The following is a 23,317-nucleotide window of genomic DNA, read 5'->3' as shown; positions in this document are numbered from 1 at the left end:
GTACCTATCAGACACATGGCTGGGGTTTATTTTTTACCACCATATAGACCTCAGGATTTCTAAACATTGTTAAAGGATGCTAACATTAGTCAACATATGAAGAGCTCTGAGTGTTAATGCAACTCCCAGGCTCTCATGCTTACTCGTTAGTAACTGGCTGAGTTGTAGGAATGTACCATGCAAGCAACTTCGGCATAAAAAAAGAGCAATTAGTTCAGGGAAACTTCAATTGTTCGCTCATTTTATTGGTAGCTACCATTACTGATTGACAATAGCTAATACTGTAATGCTAACTGCTGTCATTGGAAGCTCAAAATGAAGTTTTGATAAATGCATAAATTTAGGCAATCTGTTCAAATGTTCATCTTTTAAACATCTAAATATTTGACTTCTTTTTGACCCAGCTTAATAAAGTAAATTTATTGAACACGTTTAGTTGTAGTCGTTTATATTTTATCTTTTTTTTTTATAATTTTATTAGTTTTCTTGTAATCATTCATACAAATTGATCAATTTTTACAAAAAATAGGATTGAAAAACAAGTCGACCCCCACCCCTGGTTTATATTTTATCTTTATTATTAATAGTAGTAGATAGCATCAAGAGACCTGTACGTCTCTGAGGTTTGCTAACTTCTGCACCAGTAGTCTTCGGCAAAGGACCATTCCATATTCACCATGACTGTAATCTTAACCTGTAAATCCATTTTATCTGGAATGTTTCTTAAAATGTAGGCTAAACAACAGAATGCCTTTCACCTTACACTCCAAGTTCTAACCTTAGATTTTCAAATGAGTGTCTGCTTATAATTCCCAGAACTGAACTTAAAAGAAATGGTGAGGCAGCCTTCTGCTGTTATGCGCATAAAATCTGGAATAGCTTACTGATAGAAATTCGCCAGGCTAATAGGGTGGAGCAGTTTAAACAATTGCTAAAAACCCATTATTTTAACATGGCTTTCTTATAGCTACATTTTAGTGTAACCCTGCTGTATGTGAATTTAATTATCATTTTCAGCAAGGGCTCTGCAATCCATACTAACCCCTACTTTCTCTGCTGCTCTTTTTCCAGTTTTCTGTGGTGCTGTTCTGCACCACCACCACCTGATCAAAGCACCGTAATGTCCCTACATTGATGGATTAAAGGCCAGAGGTCCACATAACCATCATCATCAAATTCTTTCACATGAAGTCTGAAAACAATGAAAAATGTTTTAGATCAGGGGTTCTTAAACTGGGGTCCGTGGACCCCTAGGGGGTCCATCGATGGGTTTCAGGGGGTTCATGAGGGTCAGATAAAAATTAACATTTGTATTCACTATACACCCCAGTACTGTTGATTTAGAGTAGATGTAGTAGTAGTAGTAGTAATGGTAGTAGATTACCATTAGTAGTTGTAGATCTGTTCTAATTTGCACAAGAGGATTGTATTTCATAATTATAGTTTTTGCATAAAAATGAGTGTTTTTTTAGATTTTTACTTTAAAGTTTAATAATACTTTGTGTATTTCATATATGAATGAGACAATCAAATCTTGATAAATGAAATACATTCATTGCACGCAACGTTGTGTTTATGTGAATATTTATGGGGAAGGGGTCCATAGCTTTCATCAGATTCTTAAAGGGGTCTGTGATTCAAAAAAGGTTAAGAATCACTGATTTAGATCATTTATATTAGGTAGAATGCTCAGTGGGGGCTGAGCTGTCTCTTGGCATTGGAACCCCCTGCAGATTTTGTTTTTTCTCTCCGACCTATCTGGAGTTTTTTTTGTTTGTTTTTTCTGTCCTCCAGGCCAGCTGACCTAACCCTATTCTTTGTTACTTACTATCTTATTTTTTTTTTTCATATAAACATTACTTTCTTCATCTTTTAAAGCACTTTGGGCTACAGTGATCCCCCACTATATCATGGTTCAGCTATCGTGCCCCCGCTATATCGCGGAAATCTGTGGTTTTATAGTGATCGTTTTTTATGGGTTTTTGACAACTTTTTATGCTGAAATAAGCATTTTTCTATGCTAAACTATTAATAACAACAATATATTACTGTAATTATAACATATATATACCTGTACAGTATAGAAATAAAAATGGAGTAAAAATTCAAAAAGTACATCCTACCTGTAGTGTACTTTGCAGCCAATTCATAACAAAGCATATGGTTTTCAGCAGTCACTACGTGTGCTAGACAAAAGTTCGTCAGAACAATTTTATAATTTATAGTAATTAACTTATACGTAACATTTAAGCAATACACTAGTAAATCATAAAACATACTGCTACGTACAGGAATACGCAGACAGACTCGCAATTCATAACAAAATGTACATTCGCTTTTTATTTGTCATTTTGTGTGCTAGACAAGAGTTTGTTAGAACAATATGTATTATAATTTATAATAACTATAACATAACATGACTAAAATGCAGTAAAAAGTCAATATGTATATAAAATAATGAACATTTAAGCAATACAGTACAGTAAATCATTAAATATACGTACATTGTACACTACGGTAGACAAAGAGTTTCACGTCACAGTACCCAGGTGATTTCTAAAAAGGCCCGTTATTGGCTGAAAGAGGAGACTCAACCAATCAGAGCGGGATTCTCTTGGGCTCTGATTGGCTGCTGCTAATGTGGTGTAATCTCGTAAGAACAACGAGCGTGGGTCTCCAACGCATTTCAGTTCTCTGCGTATCGTGTACTTTGCACGTGGTCTAATTGTTGTGAGCAAACTTTTTGTGAACTTTTCGTTTTGTTTTAAGCCCTACGATGGCTCCCAAGCGTCGTGCATCTTCTAAGCCTTCTGGTAGTAGTGAGCCTAAGTGCCAGTGGAAGACCTTGACCATTCTGGAGAAAGTAAAACTCCTGGATATGCTTGGGGAAGAAAAGCGTTACGCGGATGTCACTTGCCATTACAACTTTACATGTGTTTAAAGTGTGTGGGAGGGGTATTTTAAGGCTTAAACTATAAAAAAAATGTTTATTTATATCCATCCATTATCCAACCCACTATATCCTAACTACAGGGTCATGGGGGTCTCCTGGAGCCAATCCCAGCCAACACAGGGTGCAAGGCAGGTAACAAACCCTGGGCAGGGTACCAGCCCACCGCAGGCCACACACACACACACACACTAAGCACACACTAGGGACAATTTAGGATCGACAATGCACCTAACCTGCATGTCTTTGGACTGTGGGAGGATACCGGAGCACCCAGAGGAAACCCACTCAGACATGGGGAGCACAGACAAACTCCACACAGGGAGGACCTGGGAAGTGAACCCAGGTCTCCTTACTGCGAGGCAGCAGTGCTACCACTGCGTTAACCGTGCTGCCCTGTTTATTTATTTGGTCTTTCTATATCGCAGATTTTCACCTATCGCTGATGGGTCTGGAACGTAACTTCCGCGATAGGTGGGGGATTACTGTACACCATTTGTATGAAAATGAGCTGCATAAATAAATGTTGTTGTTGTTGCTATATGTTGACACCAACAGTGGAAATACTCAAGGGGTGAACGTGAAGCTTTACAATGTGTTTTGTGCCTGGCGTACATGTAGGTACTCAAAGACTCAAGGTGACAAGCTGTTTACCCAAATCAGGGGCCACTAGAATCTCACCATCATGTTTGCTGGTACTGGCACTGACCTGCGATTTTGTTTTCTTTTTCAGGTGGGAGATCAACTACTCAATTGTAATGTTCATATAAAAGTCCACAGTGCGTCTCTCTGGAATGCGAGTAAGAAGTTCTACTGCAAAAGCCTAATCTTCACTAATGTGTCTGTTTATCAAGCCACAATGGCTAGCTTGTATAATGATGAGGATGCCCCATCAAAACAACAAATGATATTTTATTTGTTCTTAAAAACGATGTGTCATTTGTGACGATGTGGGTCCGCTCCATGCTCCCAACGCCTTTGGTAATGTCACCGAGATGAGCTGACAAATGAGGACAAATCTCACATGAAACCAGGGGATATATTCAAAAAGTGCTTTTATTAAAACAACAAACAGTATCCCAACAAAGTGCAGTGCCTCAGTTTCTTCAATAAATAAATCATCAAAACAAGTGTCCAGGGGGATAAAAATCATCAATAAATAAATCCTTTAAAATACGAGATTAAAATGCAGTCTCTCTCTCTCTTTACTCTCCGGCCAGCCTCTGTCTCGGCTCACCCATTGTTCCCTCAGCCGGCAGAGACCCAACAGCCACAAGCTCCTTCAGCCAGCCTCTGTCTTGGCCTCCTTACGCACATCACTGCCAGACTGTCCAAGGTAGGCTCTCCTCCCTTCATCTTTCGCGCTCCCGCAGTCGCTCCTCAGATCCCTCGGGAGGACACCTGCCCTGCTCACCCCACTCACTTGAGCTTTCAGTGGGGCGAACTAGCCCCCAGAGTGCCACCGGCTAACGCTCCTTTGTGGGGACCCAGCTCGTTCGGCTTCCCTTTTTCAGGTGGCCAGATCCTCCTGCTTAGACAGCTCTTTACTGACCATTAACCCCCCCCCCCCCTCTCTCTCTCTCTCTCTCTCTCTCTCTCTCTCTCTCTCTCTCTTTTTTTTTTTTTTTTTTTTCACCTTGATCTATCCCTACCTCCTTCCATTTATCTCTTTTTTCCCTCCTCCTGGTGTCGACCCGTATATATACACCCCCGCGCTTCTCCGTGGACGCAGCGCCTTAATCACATACTGCAGGAAGCCAATGAGGCAATCAAGAATGACCGCACCCACACATGCAGGTGCGACTCGCTCCAACTACCCCATTAACTCCCCGCGGTCATGCGATCGCGTCCACTGAGAACGGCACGGCTATACAGATTTAAAACCCGGCCTTTTTTATTGGAAGCCGCAGACCCGATATACCACATCATTCACCTTCTTGAACCAGGTTAGAGGACCATTTAAAATGGCATACCTTCTCTAAGTCTCAGGACTCACCACACCTCCTTTATATTTCCATATTCCAACAAGTATTTCTGCTGATTTAATTGTTGCTAACAAGTTTTACAATTGCTAAAATGACCAGAATTTCCTTTCACAGTGTGTTTTTCTCTTTCTTTTCCTCTATTTTCTTTCTCTGTGTCTTCCTCTCTTTCTTCTCCTTCAATCTTGAATTCATTACAACTACCTCAGCAAACATCTGTCTTCAAATAACAGCTAGCTTCTCAATTCCAGTGTCATCCTTCATATTTTAATGCCTTCATACTTCCCATATGGATTGGGAATTATAATTTGAGCTAGGAATGTTATACCTTTGTGGCTTTTGCCATTGCATCAACTCACAGGTGTCTGCTGGGTTAGCGCCATGGAATTTAGCCCTGCAATATGCTAAAAAAATGAAGACTAAGGAAAGGATTCTCAACACAGCAAGACAGTTTTGTGTGTTTTTTCACTTAACACCTCATACTATTGTAGATTTCACTGTCACCTTTTTTCCAGTGTGTAGACTCATAACATTAAACATTTGATTTATTACCTCAGTTATCCTCTTTTTTATCCTTTCTCTTGAGGTTGGACATGAGAATGTAAGTTTATGGCTTATAAGATATAATAATGTCTGGAAATATTAGCGCATGTGTGCACTGGGTTTGTATTTGGTAGCATCTGCTTTTGTTGAACTTGTCCTAGTTCTGAGCAAACAACTAAATTCATTACTGTGTAACGACATATTTTTTGTTTATATATATATTTTTATCATTTATCAGTTAAAACCTTTTACACTTTTATTAACATCTGCTAAGTTATTTATAGTGCTGGTTTAATGCAGCTAGAACTCCAACTATCAGAAAGCTCCAAGTGTAAAGAGCTAAACTAATTCATTTTTTTTTTGTTTTGCATTGGGCCATTGCAATTGGTCCGGCGCTTCAAGCACTGCAAATGCAAAAAAGCTGTGAATATGTTCACCAGAATAGGCTAATACACACACACACACACACACACATGCACATACACACACACATGCCCACTGACAGAGAGACCATACACATACAGCATGATTATAATATGAATCTATTTAGCATGCAGTAAAATGCAAAACTCAAGATGGTACTGTATATCTAGGCCTACCAGTAAACTGAAAAAAACATTAATATTGACTTTTCCTACTGGAACAGCTAAAACAATGGCTTCATGGATTTACTGCTTCTTTTTCTTGATTTACCTAACTGGCGAGCAACCACAGCAGCTGACTTCACAGAATGAACATATCCAACAATACAACCTTTTGTTGTAGTATCATCACTTTCTTCAGTCTGTTGGCAGCACATTCAGAACCACTAGAAGCACTCCATTTTGGGCTCATTGTTTATTGCACAGAATAAGATACAAAATGTTGTGAGAAATGTAAGATAGAATGATCCCTGCACAAGCAAATCACGTGTGAGACAAAGATGTGTGGTGTCCCCTGAAAAAGTGTGTAGATCCATAACGTTTTACAGAATTTAACTGATTATAATGCATACAGTATTTATGGTAGTAAACAAGAAAAATGATTAATATTACATATGCATTTATGACTTACTAGACCTTTTTAGTTTTCATTACATTTTTTAGCTTTTGCATGTCATCTGCAGTTTTCTGCAGTAGGTCACAACACTCTATCACACACGTGCACATGGGAGGCAACTAAATGGACCAAAAGAAGGTAATTCCACTCCAGGCCAGGGGGTGGCAGAGTGCACTAAACTTTCCTCTTTTATCTCTACAGACCAGACACGGGAAATGCTGCCTGATTCAGGCCCAATGACGTCACTTCCAGTTCTGGCCCAGAGGACATCACTTCCGGTCCCTCCCCCAAGAATATCACTTCCAATTCCGGGTCTCAATGACGTCATTTCCACTCTACCTGCCTTAAATACAAGACCACTTCTGCTGTAACTTCAGTTCTGTTTTGGACTCAACTCTGTACACATCTGTGCTACTTATTTGCCATTTTGCAGCCAGTCTTCAAGTACTGTATACGGGTGGTTGCCCCAAACCTTATTTTGTGTGTCGAGGCTATTTATTTCACAACTCAAAAATTAATTTCCTTAAAATTAGTGATGACAAACCCATGAATAGGTGGATCCATGAATCGTAAACCCACAAATAGCAAACCTGCAAATCACAAGGTACGACTGTATTTGAAAAGCTAATGGAACTTTACACATGTATGGGTACAAAACCCCATACTTAATATGACTTGATGTAATAAAAGTCCAAGTTCAATCTGTAGAACAGAAAAAAATTAGAATGTCAAATAAACTTAGCAGGTTAATCTGCACTATTACTGGAAAATGTGTACATTTTAGTGAAGAAAGAAGTCCTTGGGAAACTTATGGGTGTGTGAATTAAGGTTGTGGTAGGCCTAATAAAATAACATCTTCAAATTAAAGAAATCACACTGGAAAAAATCTTTTGTAAAATACATTAAGAAAGGCCAATCTAGAGTTCTAGCTAGCAAATAAAAGGAAATTGATTTTATCATGTTATTTATGGCAACATTAAAGTGTGTGAATTGTTTTTTTCCCTGGGTGTTATTTATTGCCCTTTTCCCCTCTTTGTATTTTTTTATTATATGAGTTCTTTAAGTGTAAAATATCACAATGGCAAAAATTAAAAAGAACTCCAACTGCCACACAATCCATATAACAATGAACTGGCAGACCTGAAGAAGTGATGTTATGACAACAACCTTTCTTTGTGCCAAAAGAACCCATTGTGGACTTTAGAAAAGACAAAGAGCACAAGATCCCCTTTAAAATCAAGAGAACAAGAAAGAACACCATTAGCTCCTTTAGATTCCTCACATTACCAATACCTAACGTCCTGGTTTGCACCCAAAACAGCAAGTGGATGAGGAGAAAGGCAGAAGGGTGGTTTCACTTGCTCAGGTGTCTCCAGAAAGGAATGAGAAGCCAATAAAACTCAAGAGTTATTTACCTGTGTATTGTAAAAGTGTTGCAGATTAATACAGTCACATTTGTACAAAAATCACAACCTCTTACTTATAACCAATGCCAGAAAAATATTCAAAATGCAGACAGCATGGTGACCCAGTGATTAGCACTGCTGCTTCAAGGCTCCACTTTTCGAGATTCAAATCCCATGCCTGATTGTTGTCTGTGCTGAGTTGTGTCTGCTGGATTTTCCTCTGGGTAGTCCAGTTTTTCTTTCCCCACAGCCGACTTTGGTTAGTTTAACTATTGACTCCAAATTGGCCCTTGTAAAGTGTGAGTATGTGGAGGTGAGTCCTGTGATTGAGTGGCATCCAGGCCAGCATTGGTTCCTGCCCCACCAAAGCTGATAGGATCAGCTCAATGTATGTTAGAAGTGCATTAAAGCTGTGTGTCAGACTCCTTGTTAAAACTGTTCCCACAGATACCCTGACCCCTTCTGTTCATTAGACAGTCACTTAAAACTTCTTAGCAGAAGGATACACCATAATGCCTCTAATAAGAATTAAGATTCTTATCGTAGGCATGTGCTTTCATATGAACAGATGTTTTCATTTACTGAAAGTGCTGCTTAGATTCAGATGCCAGGTTCCAATTTTTGTTTACTTTGGGTTGATATGGAAACTGAGTCTAAAACTCCAGTATGTTCATGATGAACGCACATGCATCAGTGACGTATAACAGTGTCCCTTATATAGAGTAACATCTGCTTTTCGGAACTGCTGGGATTTAAATAATAAACACAAAATATGCCAGGTTATACTTTGGTGTACATTTCTTTTAAAAGTATCGTTCATGTTTGGATATCAAATCTGATTTTTTTATGAATAAATATGATTTTCACATGGTTCTCTATTTTTTGATTGCATCATGCTAGAAGGAAACCCATCTTGTGTCTCTTCGAAGCACAAGCTGGTTTGGCATGACAACATTAAACACAGCATAGATCATTAACCTTCTTTCCTTTTGAATCTAAAATTACTGAAAGTCTGTTCCAATTGTCCGACTTTCCTGTCTTTTTTACTGTGTGATAGTAGTTGGTTTTGATTGCCCTTTGCACATTTGCCTGGTTATGTTTCTCAACTTGCTTTGAACAGAGATAGATAGTGTGGAACTTGACCCAGACACAGACAGGCAGACACGTTTGAATTACCCCACACACGTTTATTGAGGTCTTCCATATTTACAATTATGCTCACAAACCCCAATACCCCAAAGTCCTGGCCAACACACAATGCCTTTTCTTCAGGCCGCCTCCCTCTCTCCTCCAGAGACCTCGTCCTTTCTTCTCTCCCGACTCAAGTCATTCTATGAAGGGAGGCGGCCCCTTTTATAAGCACCCGGCTGTGCTCCAGGTGTGTTCTGGCAATCTCCTGCCGACACACCCCAGTGTGGTGGAAGTGCCGGCTGCATCCCCGGAAGCACTCCGGGTGTCCCTGCTCATCTTCCCCCCAGCACTTCTGGGTGCCCCCTGGCATTGGCCACGGGCCCCTACAGGGTAGAGCTTACCAGCTCCGTACCCGTGCCCCCAAAGGAACCAGGGCGGTCGCCCCCTCGTGGTCTGGAGGAGGCACAAGCCCTCCTCCGGTCTTCCTGGGCATCCCGGCTGGGTACCACCCCTATCCGGGTGCCACAGTGCCCCCACCGCCAGCAAAGACACATTGGTCGGAGCGACACATCCCGCGTGGGCAACTCATTCCCGAAGTGGGTCCTACTACCCGTCCAGGGTCCAATCTGGCACCCTGGGACTTGCCTCTTCGGCACCCCCTCCGAGGTTTTCGTGCCCCTCTGGTTTGAGCTGCTCGCGCCTCCATAGCCTCCGTCAGCTGTGGGAGCGTCCCATCGCCAGTGAAGAATCCTCCAGTGAAGCGGCCCGTCCTGTGAGGGCAGGTCCCCAACAAAGCAGGTCCTACTACACGTCTGGGGTCCGGTCCAGAACCCAGCGACTTTTCGGCACCTCCTCCACGGGTTCCGTGCCCATCTGATCGAAACTGACGGGTCCGCTCTCACTTTCATTTTCTCCGATGATTCTGGGGCTTCCCTCTGCCTCCTCTGTCTCACGTCCTCCCTTGTCGGAGGAACCGACATTCTCCCCTCGATTCCTCCCTTTTCTCTGGGACGCTATAACGGTTTGGGTCTGCCTATGGGAAAGGTACAGACCCTGTCCGGTTGGCGTCCCTACAGAGCAACGTGAGACCGCTGCAGGCTCGGGGTGTAGGGCGCTAGGACCCATGGCACTCATCAGCCCGCGTCCTGCCAGCCCTCTCGCTGTCTCTCTCCTCACCACGCGCACAGCACTCACTGAAATGCTGAGAGCTGTGGACCCGCTATACCACAGGGTAGCGTTGCTGCCTCGCAGTTAGGAGACCCGGGTTCGCTTCCCAGGTCCTCCCTGCGCGGAGTTTGCATGTTCTCCCCGTGTCTGTGTGGGTTTCCTTTGGGTGTTTTGGCCCTAGTGTGTGCTTGGTGTGTGGGTGTGTGTGTGTGTGTGTGTGTGTGTGTGCCCTGCGGTAATGGGTGGGTGGATGCATCATAGCAATACATAACCTTAGACCAGACAATGTCATCAACATGTTAGAACATAATCACAATAAAATACATAAAACAAGGAAAGCCACAAAGAAATAAAACAATCACCACAAAGACAAGTGGAAACAGCATTAAAATGTGCCTGACTTTATCTCTGTGTCTGCCTGGACACGCATCCATTCATAGGCTACTCCCCGGTCCAGGTTTTAATACTGGAAGAAGCACCTTATATGAAGATTCTTCTTCTTTTCCCTTCAGCACAAATGATGCCAGATCTCCTGTATACATGTAGCACCTTAATGCTGGTAAACATATTCTGGGCACCTTTGGGCAGTTGGTTGGTATTGTGAATTTGTTACATGCTTTGTAGAATGTTTCATAATGTTGTGTGCAATGAGAGATACTGTATATAACATGAATAAAGAACTCAACCTCCGTAACTTTGGCTGAAACAGTCCATCCATCCATCCATCCATTATCCATCCCGCTGAATCCGAACACAGGGTCACGGGGGTCTGCTGGAGCCAATCCCAGCCAACACAGGGCACAAGGCAGGAACCAATCCCAGGCAGGGTGCCAACCCACCGCAGGACACACACAAACACACACCAAGCACACACTAGGGCCAATTTAGAATCGCCAATCCACCTAACCTGCATGTCTTTGGACTGTGGGAGGAAACCGGAGCGCCCGGAGGAAACCCACGCAGACACGGGGAGAACATGCAAACTCCATGAAGGGAGGACCCAGGAAGCGAACCCAGGTCCCCAGGTCTCCCAACTGCGAGGCAGCAGTGCTACCCACTGCGCCACCGTGCCGCCCGGCTGAAACAGTCATACATTTTAATGTGTAATTTGTGGAATTGTTTTGTTTCCTATATTTAAAGTACATCTGTTATATTAATTTAGCTTAATATAAGTACATCTGTTATATTAATTTTCATCTTAGCTGAATTAACTAGGAAATTAAAAATAGTTAAGTGAAGAAGTTTACAATTAAGAACCATATTTAATACATGAGACACATGTCTTAATTATTTTAAACATGTCAGATTAGAACATGACTAATACTTGATAGCACTGCCGTCATCTCTCATGCAATGCTGCACTCCTACTGATGCTCATGGTGCAGACTGCCAAACCGCGATGAGCTCCTTGGCAAGGATAGCTAGGCAATTGCAGATTTCTGCTTCATCTGCTCAGTTTACTATTTTAAACTCCAAAGTCTTTATTTTGTGAACACACAATAAGTAGACTATTTCAGAAGAACCTCAAAATGCTTAAATGTATTTATTATAAACCTAAGTGGGCTTTAATAAAACTAAGTAGCTAAAGTGGAAGTGCTGAACCTTTATGTTACTTCCATTCCATTTCCTAAATTACTTGTAGGGCTATTTCAGTTAATGTCTTTGCACAAGTCCCCCATGTTTACATTTTTATGTTTCATTACTTTTTTTTCCCCATGGAAAGTCTCATTAGAAACAGAGTCGCTTGTTTCTGTAGTGATGAGAGCCAACATTATTTATAGGTAGATTTTTATCTGTCAAGTAGAAGTTCATCTTTGTGTCAACACTTTTCTAGTATACACAGCTGGGTGTGTTCAAACTTCCTTTGGTTAAGTTTTAATAAAACTAATGTGGTGCATTTTGGACATTGAGAAGGTCTTACTCCTGGCTGCTATGGTAATAACGTTTTGCAAGGTGCAGATTGCATTTTAAACATATTTAGTGCATTAAAATTTTGGTTTTTCTGCTAGTTATTTTATTTTGATGATTCCACTTTGTGCTCTTTTTGTTGCTTTTCTATTTTGTGCTGGTTTTGCAAGGCCGTAGCCATACTGTGTATGGTCTCTGTGCCTTTTGCCATAACTTGATGGTATGATGCAGAGAGTTCTCCTCCACAATCTGCACAGGGGTCTCCATACTGACAGAGGAGCAAGCCAGGATCCTCACTGGTGCATCCTGCAAAGACTCGGTTAGTTCCCAGGGGAAAGTCCCAAAGTACTTTAGCAAATGCCCTGACAGGAAAAGTGTAAGCACAAAACCTTTCCTGTACAACAAAAGGGCAGTTGTAGAATCTTTATAAAAATAAAGGTTACTTTTCAAAAGGCTCTGTAACCAGGGCCGTCTTAACAGCATTACAGGCTCCTGGGCAAAGCAGAGCACTGGGGCCCCTACCTACACAACCACTCAGCAAGCCACAACATACATATACTAGCATGGGGTCCCTATGCTCATGGCGCCCCCGGGCAACTTCCCAGCATGCCCATGCATTAAGACAGCCTTGCTTGTAATTCCAAAATGCCTAAAGAGTACAAAAATAGAAAATGGATTTGCCCAACGGCAATCTGATATCAAACAAAGTCCCAAAAACAGATCTAATAATTGTGGCCAAACAATGGAGCAGAGGTCTGAAATCCAGCAATTCAAAAGTCACAATAATATTCAAAAAACACAAGAGAACTCACCAACACCAAGGACAGACATATGATTCGCATTTATCCAGTGAGCCACCTCAACCTTTACAGCAGCGTTTCTCAACTTTTAAGTATTTTAAGTTTTCATAACAGTTTTAATCGCGCCCCCCCCCCAACATTTTTTTGAAAGGAGCCCACTAATACCAATTTGTTCTTTTTTAATTAATGATATATCATAGATGCATATTTTATTATACCTACTTAACTTTTATCGACATTTATCTAACTCTATATTTATTTTTCTAGTATCAGAATGTAGTTTAAGTTAATTTGTTTTGGTTTCAATAGGTGTATTTTTCATTTTTGATTCTTGTTTTCTTTTTTTCACATCTTCGCGCCCCCCTTTTTGTTACTTTGCGCCACCCTAGGGTGGCCTGCCCCACAGATTGAGAACCACTGCTTTACAGGGAGATGGACAGGTGGCCTTCCCCCTGGTGGGACCACCCGCCTGGCACAAAGGACATAACAGAACACATGACCACACACAGAAACTAAAATACAAGGTAATGAAATATTATACACAAAACATAAATACACATGGTAAAAATATGAAACTTACTTTAAATTACACAAAGAAGACATAAAAAAGGAACTTAAATGGAGAACAAAGGACACAATCAAACTGAACCATGACACGTGTAGTTGTGTCATCATTTCCCACCTGTATAAGCTGGTACCCCCAACAGCATCCAGCATTTTGGATTTGTGATTAAAAACCTTTGCAGTAAAATTCTGTTTGGGAAATTGCATGTTATTTTGATTTAGTTGTTCATTTTGAGCTTTGGTATTTATGGACTTACTGGTTATTAACCACTGCCCTGCTTAACAACACGTTTCTTTCTTCTCTTGTCCTGCTCTCTTCCTTGCCCTTCTGGTATGCCATTTTCCAGTTTTGGCAGTACACTGATAATTTCACTTTTAAAAGCTTATAAGATCTCATTTCAATGTATGCCTGATAAAGACAAACCTAATGTGATCAGAAATGTATTCATTCCTGTTACAAGACAAGTGAAGTGTCTGAGGATCAGTGCTGGAACTGAATACATGACAACAGGTGCTACTCCAGGTGTTCTGGCTTCTTCAACTCAATTGTTGCGAGGTCCTCTCCATACAAATGGATGTTTAAAATTGAACACCAAGAGGTGTGAAAACTCCCAGTATGTACTGATGGACCTCAAGCACTGCCAGTGGGCATGGAAATATTCCTAGTATTGAACCACCTCCATTTTTTAAGCCAGGGGTGGGCAAAGTCATTCCTGGAGGGCCGCAGTGGCTGCAGGTTTTTGTTCCAACCCAATTGCTTAATAAGAAGCACTTACTGCTCTAGAAACACTTCTGCTTCATTTTAGTTCTCTCCCTCGTTAAGATTTTGAACCCTTATTGCTTATTTTAGTCTTAAACAGCTGCATTCTCAATTTTTTATTGCTCCTTATTAGCAATAAAATGCAAATGACAAAAGAAACCAGCGGTTATCCATTTTGCTTGTTACCCTTTACACCTGTGTGTATTTATTGTGCACTATTTGGTTTAATTAAATACTTGGAAGGAAAGAGAAGAGAAAAAAGTGAAGGACTGAGAATTACCCATCCGTTTTACACTTCAAAGTATTTGGATGATATCCTTAGAATGGAAAAAAAAAATCTAGGATATGAGAATGACTTGACATAGCAGAGTTAAAACACTAACAAGCCATGAAATGTAATTATTGGCAAGGATTGTTTTCTAATTAAGCAACTGGGTTGGAACAAAAACCCGTGGCCACTGCAGCCCTCCAGGAATGACTTTGCCCACCCCTGCTTTAAGCACTTACTGAGGATTATTGAGAGTTCACCAAAAAAGACTAGGAGACGGTCTCTTTGACAGAGATGAAGACAGGAACAGAAGGGTGTCAAACCCAGGAGACTGAAAAAACCCTAACCAAACAGCCAGCAATCAAAAGACCAGTCATTAAACAGACGTCAAAAGCAAAGCAACAGTCAGAAACCAGAAATCAATCAATTGAAATCTTTTAAAAATACAATTACTTAGAAAGTAAGCATTATAAGAGCATGGACAGATGGACAGATAGTACTTTAGTTGTCCCAAGGGGAACATTTAACATAACAATCAGCAACAACATCAACAACAACCCCCCACAAATACACAAAAATATTACAAAAAGGGGGAAACTTTTTGACTTGGAAAAAGATAAGAGAGCAGTCCCAATGAGACATTGTATGGGCAACTTGTCGTAGGTATGAAGAAACTATGAACAACTTTTTGTATGTGAGGAAAAAAGGAAACACTAAAAATACCCACTAACTCCCATCCCCAGCCTTGAGAAGTGATACACGCATACATACAATTGTACAGTAGTGCAACAGTTGGCCACCAGGTAGAGGAGACTTATGCTCAGTGAAAACCAGCAGGGAAATGATATACTAGGCCCACCTCTACTCAGCTCCTGATCAAGTGAACAGCACTGAACCATCTCTGAACTGTAGAGCTTGATGAGAACCAAGAGAACTCAGTTAAAGAAGGACGCTAAAGAAAGACGAGGTGACAGAGTCAGGTGATCTCCTGTTGAATAATTTGTTGACTCAAAGTCCTCAGTTATAGTGTGTCAGAGAGAGATGTGCAGCACTGTCCACAATATCATATACTGTAGTATGTGCGCCATACTGTGAAGTTACCCATCGTTTTTTTCCTTCACTGCCGTTTGCTACAACTTGTGTCAACATTCAAATCTTAGCAAGGTGCTTTTCTTAACAAAGTATTTTGTTTCCTGCGCTCTGTTTTGAAGTGTCGGTGGGGGTCTTTGGGCTAACCTTGGGTGCTTATGGGTTAGACATCACACAAACTTTTAGATCAGCAGAGCTAAGCAAATAATTATAAGATAATTTTTAAAATGTCAGGCTTATTGTTTTAATTTGTTAATAACTGTAAATATATCTCAGTTTTATGTCAAATGAAATGTGCTTTCAGATATTGCATAAAATGGTGTGTACTTTCCATACAAAATAATTTTACTTTCATTTTAGTAGCAAATGTTCCACACAACTCACATTTTTACAAAATAATCTTCTTTTCCACAAACCAGATTTAATTAGAACATATTTTTCTTTACTTGTGTAGTTAGAATTTAAAGGGGCTATTTAAAGTTTTTTGATTTAAGGTATAAAATGTAGGAGCAGTTCATTAAATCTAATTAAAAGTAGGCTGTAACGGAAGGTGAAGTGTGTTGATGGAGTGGGAGGAAATTCTATGCTGAGGGCTTTTAAAAGTTGGGAATGAATTGCTAAATTATCAATGCCTTGTCAGCCTGCATGACTGCCAATTACACTTTTTTTTTTTAATATTTATGTTTTTGTTCAGACAGAAAACATAAAAAAGTTAACTCATTAAATCAAATAAAATGAAAGAAAAGGCAAATAGAGCAACTAGTACAAAAAAAAAAAAGGTTACATTTTTTTTTCTCCTTAATCAGTTAGTCATTCATCATTTTACTGTATATTACAATATTCACAATGAGACCCATTTCACATCTATTACCATTCAGCATAAGAAATTTGACAAACGAGAGGAAACCATTGTGCCTGTCAAACTTGTTTGTTTAGCTTACAGCTAAGCTGTCCCAAAATCTCATCCAGATTCTTCTTAAAGGTTGTCAAGGTTTCGGCTTTAACTACATGTTTATTCCAGAGTCCCACAATGCTTTGTGTAAATAGTGCTTCTTGGCTTCAGTCCTAAATTCACTTCCCTTAATTTCTTCTGGTGTTCCCAGAGTACGTGATTCACCTTTAATGATTCTCCTGGGTCTACTTTATTGATGCCTTCGAGGATTCTGAAGACCTGGATTAGATCCCATGCAGTCTCCTCCACACGAGACTAAACAGGTTTAATTCTCTGAGCCCGTCAGAGTACGACATGCCCTTAATTCCTGAGATGCACTTGTTTGCTCTCCTTTGCTTCTCTGTCTTTCTTGTAGCATGGTGGCTAGAACTGCACACAGTTCTCCAGATGCGTTACGTAGTCTAGGTACAATGTCTCTTGATTTATATTCAACAAGTGTTTACAATCTAACCTAACATTTTATTTGCCTTTTGAATTGCTTCTGCACATTTCTTAGAGAATGAAAACATCGTGCAAACAGAAATCCCAAATTCCTGATTGATGTTCCTTTTTCCCCACATGTGCCACTTTACACTTTTCTATATTAAACTGCATTTTCCACATGTTCGTTCAGTTCTGAAGCTTGTCTAGGTCTTTCTGATTTTTTTTTTTTTTTTTACTTCCTTCTCAGTGTCTACCATTTCTCCAGTTTTACTGTGAATTTCACAAGTTCCCTGTTTCAGAATCAATGTCATTAATATAAATCAGAAAAAGTCCAAGGACAGACCCCTGAGGGACTCCATTGATGACCTCACTCCACATGGAGCATTCTCCTCTTATTTGTACTCTTTGTCTCCTGTTTGTTACCTAACTTGAGATCCAGTTTTGTAGCTCACCTCTGAGGCCTACAGATTCTAATTTCAGAAACAATCTTCGGTATGAGACTATCAAAGGGTTTTTGAAAGTCTAGGTAAATTACGTCATATGCATGGTTTTTGCCAACCATTTCAAAAAAGGCTTGTTTCAGGTTGGCATGAATTGGCATGTAATTCAAACTGCATATCTTATGTGGGTTAGAAAGGGAAACTGGATTAGGAATTCATTAATTTAGACAATTTTTTCACAGGAAGCAGAGGGGAAAAAACTGGATATTTTTTACATGCAATAAAAGTGATTTGGGGTGGTTTAAACTCATGAACTCACCCCTTTGTTATGCCACAGTACTTTACAAAACAAGTAACGGAACTATCTAAAGCAGTGCAAGATAACAGTTGAGATTACAAGAAAATGTGCAAATGACTAAGACAGGGAGATGAAATTGGACATACCCACCCCTCGGAACATAAAACAGGATGGGCATTAATGTGGAATGAGAGGAGGACAGGCAGTGATCACAGAATATTTATCACCTGGATCAAATGTAATTATGAAACTACAGTATCAGTTTTCAAAGAATTGTATAAATAATAAATATAAACCACAGGAAACAAACTTAGTTTTTCATGTTTAATTTTCAGACATTTGCAAAAATCTCAACAAAGTGAAAGTAACAAAAGTTTCACCAATGGTTGTGTAGAATGATTTAATGGTAGCTAAAAGACCAGCATCAGAAGATCCACCTTTTCTTTAGAGTTTCTATATGATTGCTTTGTCTGTTTGAATTTACATCTTTGCAAGTATCCTCTTTAATAAAACCCCTGTGTGCGTCCATGTGTCCATGTGTGTGTGTCTTCTTGTGAAGTGCGCATGCGCGGGACACTCTTTAATAAAGGACATCATTGCTGGGGGGAATGCTGATTGGGTAGTCGCGGCCAAGGCAGAAGTACAGGGAAGGGCGGAATGAGTGGCAGAGTCACCGGCCTCTAGTAGATGCTTCAAAGGCCGCCTGACGCGAGGAAAATATCGTGCGGCCGATCCAATCGGATTTCGGTAAATGAGGTAAGCAACATCTCCTGGAAGAACGGTCAGCTCAGCAAGTAAACATCAACAAAAGAAAGGCTGAAAGACAAAGAAAAATACGAGCAAATAGATCGATTTAAGAAAAAGAAAATGAGCGTCAGAAAAACGCTAAAAGAGAAAGACTCAGAAGAGCAAATAGATCTATAGAAGAACAGAAAAATGAGCGTAAAAAAATTCTCAAAGAGAAAGACAAAGACAAGCAAACAGATCTATTGAAGAAGAGGAAAATGAGCGTCAGAAAAATGACAAAACACACAGAGCTAAAGCTAAAATAAAGAGAGGCAGGATAAGAGATCTTCAAACAGACACAACACATCAATCAACAGCCACAGAGGACAGGATAAATGTAATATTAATTGTACTTACTGTATTGTCATATACATATCTATTTTATTTTTATTATTATTTTACATTTAATATAGACTGTACCTACTAATGTTTATGCAGTACTGTTCTAGCGCCCGTTATTGTAACGGGCTTAATGTCTAGTTTAAAATAAGATGGATACGTGGTGACACGATCAGTAAGTTAGGTCTTCCATGAGGGTGTCATCGATCTGAGAGCCTCTACTTTGATTCATGTTGAGACACAGACTTAAGTGAGGCGTGTAAGAGAAATGACCTGAGATGTAGAAATGTTTGATCCAAGTAAAAAGGACAGTAAAATAAGAGATTACCTTAAAGAGATAAGACAAATCCTGAACTATGTATCTAAAGCCACAGATCTGGAAAAAATTATCCTTACCCACAGATCAGTGGCTTGGCTTGAAAGGCAGAGCTTTGAAATCGGGAATTCATTTTCAAAAACTTTATAATAAAGTCCTCATGCGTGAATATGCCTTCTTTTGTCGATATGGCAGCTGCAGTCACAGGGGGTCATCAAATTAGACAAGGAAAAGATCAAAATCCTCCAGCAATATTATGACTCCCTTCCTAAATGCTGTTTTGTGAGGAGATATTATGAAGGAATGGAATAAATTTTAAGATGATCTTATTGCACACCAATGTAGAGATGATGGACATTGTCGAAATAAGACATTTTGCCCAAACAGGTTGGGAAAGTAAACCAATTGGTTCCTGCTGTTCCACACATAGGAGTGAATGAAACCACACACCTGTTCATGGGGACAATTGACAACATGACCTTACATCCACTGTGCTCCCTAGACCCGCTGAAGTTTGCCAGCTCAGTTTTCCCCCACAGTGATTTGCTCCCATGTACTCTAATCCTAATTGATGAACAAATCAATGCCCAATTAGTGTCAGAATGAATAAAGGTTGAGGACCAAAAGGTGCAAGACATAATTGTTGTAGTAGGTCTAGAAAGGTCTTTCATGAGGAACACCCTTGTTGGGTAACAGTGCACCCTTTACACAGGTAACCTATGCCATGTATGTTCCTTTTCTCTGGGAACCTGTCAAAAGAATGGGAATTTGTGCCATCAAAATCCAAATATGCAAAAGAAAACTGTTTCACTAAATGTGGGGAGCTCCCTCCCTACCTCATGATGTGTTTCTAGGGACTGACTTGATGGTGAGACTTGGGAGTTCAGCTAGAAACCATTAACAGTGTGCTGTGGTCCCCACGCAGACCCACAAAGTCACCAGTTGGAAATTCACCCTGAGCACATGTGCACGGAGCAAACAATACCCCAGGCCTATAATTTAATTAGTGAATTTAATGCAGTTGTAATGTAGTAACTGCTGGCTTTCCAGTTCACCCCAACATGAAAAAGAGACTAAGTTCTAAACAGGCTTTCTTCTAGCCATCAAAGTGGTTTCATGAACAAAGACTTGCCCTCTGTGGAATGGCACTGGTAGAAATAATACAGAAGACTACCTACTTGCTAGTGCAAAACCTGACTAATCTGGGCATTAGGGTCCCAAAGCACTCCCATGTGGGATTCCTAATAGCTAGTGAGTTCTACGACTTTCAGCTGATGGTATCTTTCAATGGCCAGATCCCTGTTTCAGGGTGAAGGTGACCTTGCCACTACACAGTACACTTTCCCTAGTGGGATGATCGCACTCACCCCATCACACCTGTTTCCAGGAGGAACAGAAATGATGATGACAGTGACCCAGGGCAAATGTGACACTTGCGCTGTTATCAATTCAGACACAAGCACTAACTGGCCAAAACCAGGGTTTGAAAAACACATCCAAGAAAAGATTGTTAAAGCAGACACAGAAAGAATAGCTCTGACAAGTGTTCTCTGAATAAAGGACACTTTTTTCCAAAGATTGTTATGACTGTGGAGTCACCAATTTACATCCTGTTAGCATTCCTATACCACCTAATTCACCACCAGCATCACCTGTACAGTACAGAGGACATGAGTGTCCTAAATCCCATTACTGCAGATCAGTATGAAAATGATCTAAGGTTAGTATCTCCAACGAAACTTTGCCTTTACCCAAGGGAACCTAGATAGAAATTCAGTGGATAGTAAGTCTACTATGACCAAAATGTTTCACACAATGAGTTTCAAAAAGGAGCAAATGTATTCTACATTTGACTTCTATCACCCTTTAGGCGTGAAAAAGAAGTTCCTCCCCAGGTGGACAGAGCTACATGAAATAATCAATAAAGTATTTCCTGTTACCTATCGGATTCAGATAACATTGCCAACCTAGAAATGAAGAAGAACCTATGTGCACAGAATAAAGAAGTTTAAGGAGAAGCTCCCATCCTTCCTTTCCATTGTAAATTGTAGCTTAGAAGGCAATCCAGAAAAAAACACTACTTGTCCTTTATTTCCGGCCCCGGGCGTGGTTACATCTTTTTCTCACAGGATGTATAACGCTGCTCGGGTTGTGAAGGGGGTGCAGCTGAATGCACACTCAGGAGAAGCGGATGGATCATCTGCTGGCTTTCTGCAGCTGGTGAGCTGTGTGTTTTGCTTCTCGATTGTCATTGTTTTAAGAGCTGGGAATCACATGAACCGTGTCTGCCAAGAGCAATCCAACAACTGCTAGGTTAGATGTCCAGTCCAACAACTGCTAGGTTAGATGTCCATGGATTTGTTTTGAATGATGTCTCATTGCCTTGTCTCGCGTGACATTGTAAAAACAGTACTTGTCCTATATTTTCGGCTCCCGGCGAGGTTAAATCTCTTTCTCACAGGACATATAATGCTGTTCACGTTGTCAAGGGGGGAATGGGGAGGGCGTTGGATCATCTGCTGTCTTTCTGCTGCTGTTGCTGCTATCGCACTGCCCATCAATCATTTTAAAGCCTGTACAGCAGCTGTCCTTTTACCACTTTGCTTCTCTGCTGATCACAATGTGAAGGGGGGTGTTAGGGTGGCTGAACACATGCTAAGGAGATGCCGTCAGATCATTTGCTATTTTTCTGCTGCTGTTGCTGCTGTTGCACTGCCTGTTGATCATTTTAAAGCCTGTACAGCAGCTGTCTTTTGTCACTTTGTGTCTATGTCGCTCACGTGGTAGGGTGTGTTAGGGTGGCTGGACGCACACAAGGAGAAGTGGTCGGATCATCTGCTGGGTTTCTGCTGCTGGCAAGCTGCATGTTTTGCTTGTCGCTTGATTTTGTTTTAAGAGTTGGGAGCAATTTAAAGTATCTCTTGCAGGACTTCAAATTGTCTTCCGAGAAGATCATGTCTCGTCTCCCTAGTCTCCCTCCCAAAGATTTTTTTAATAATAGAGAGATATATATACATATGTATTGTATATATATTGTAAGAATTTTGAGACCCTGATAACCCCCAAACTATGCTGGGTGCTGAAACTCAGGATTTGCTGTCTGCCACTGGTGCAACTGCTCACCTTGTAATGTGTCTGTCGCCCGATGGTTGATGCGAGGAACATTTAAAACCAGCCACCGACCTGGCCTTGCACTCAGTTTCTGTCTTCTCTCCGAGGAAGGCTATCTGTTCTTTTAATCCAAAGAAGGGAGCTCGTGCAGGGTGATGTCAGTGCCACTGTTTGCTTGATGTGTTTGTGTGTGCTGAAGTAACAGCCCACATTTGGATAAATGCTTTGATAATGTTCTGGACTTGACAATAATAATGTTGATTTTTTATTATGCTTAGACTTGCCTCCTTGTCTCTTATGCAAATCTGTAACGCACACATCACAACATATACTGTATATGTCTATATTTATCTATCCATCTATTTATCTATCTATTTATATATACAGTTTGTCCGCTGTAGCAGCAGCACTACTTAAAATTGCTTACAAGTCCCAGCAACCCCAACATTTTTATGTTATTGGGCAGTTTCAAAGGGTGCAGGGGTTGCTAAAGAGAAGTTTAATTAAGAACATTCTTAAAAAATGTTGAGGAGTGTCATGATTATCTGTTTTTTTTTTTTTTGTTTCTACTTATCACACATGTCATTGGATTACAACTACTGTATAACTAACCTGGATGTCTGTTTCATCTGAATGTATGTGCTGTCCTGTACCTGATTGTTAGTGTGGATTTATGTTGGTTGGCTTCATCTTCATCTGGGGAGCACTCCTAATCAAATCTAATCTAATGCTGCAATGGGAACATGGTAGGAGCAAACTTTCATTTCCATCATAGAGAGCTATTCACAGAGATTTTCATTCCACTCTCCATCGTCATCTGCTTCAGCTGTACTGGACTATGTATGTAAATAGTTATCACAATTGAAGAACTGGGGGGGGGGGGGGGGGGTGGGGTAGTGGGGGGGGGGGGGGGGTTGGCGGTAATTGCATTTATGTTTTTATATAATATTGCTTTTTTTTTTTTTTTTAGTAATTGATTAATATATTCTTATTTATGAATTCTTTGTGCGTGCCAGGTCAAGGCTGGGTGTGTTCCTGGGGTTCCC

This window comes from Erpetoichthys calabaricus, chromosome 7 (assembly GCF_900747795.2).
Source record: "Erpetoichthys calabaricus chromosome 7, fErpCal1.3, whole genome shotgun sequence".
Lineage (NCBI taxonomy): Eukaryota > Metazoa > Chordata > Cladistia > Polypteriformes > Polypteridae > Erpetoichthys > Erpetoichthys calabaricus.
The sequence above is the reverse complement of the archived record's forward strand: the minus strand, read 5'-3'. Positions refer to the sequence as shown.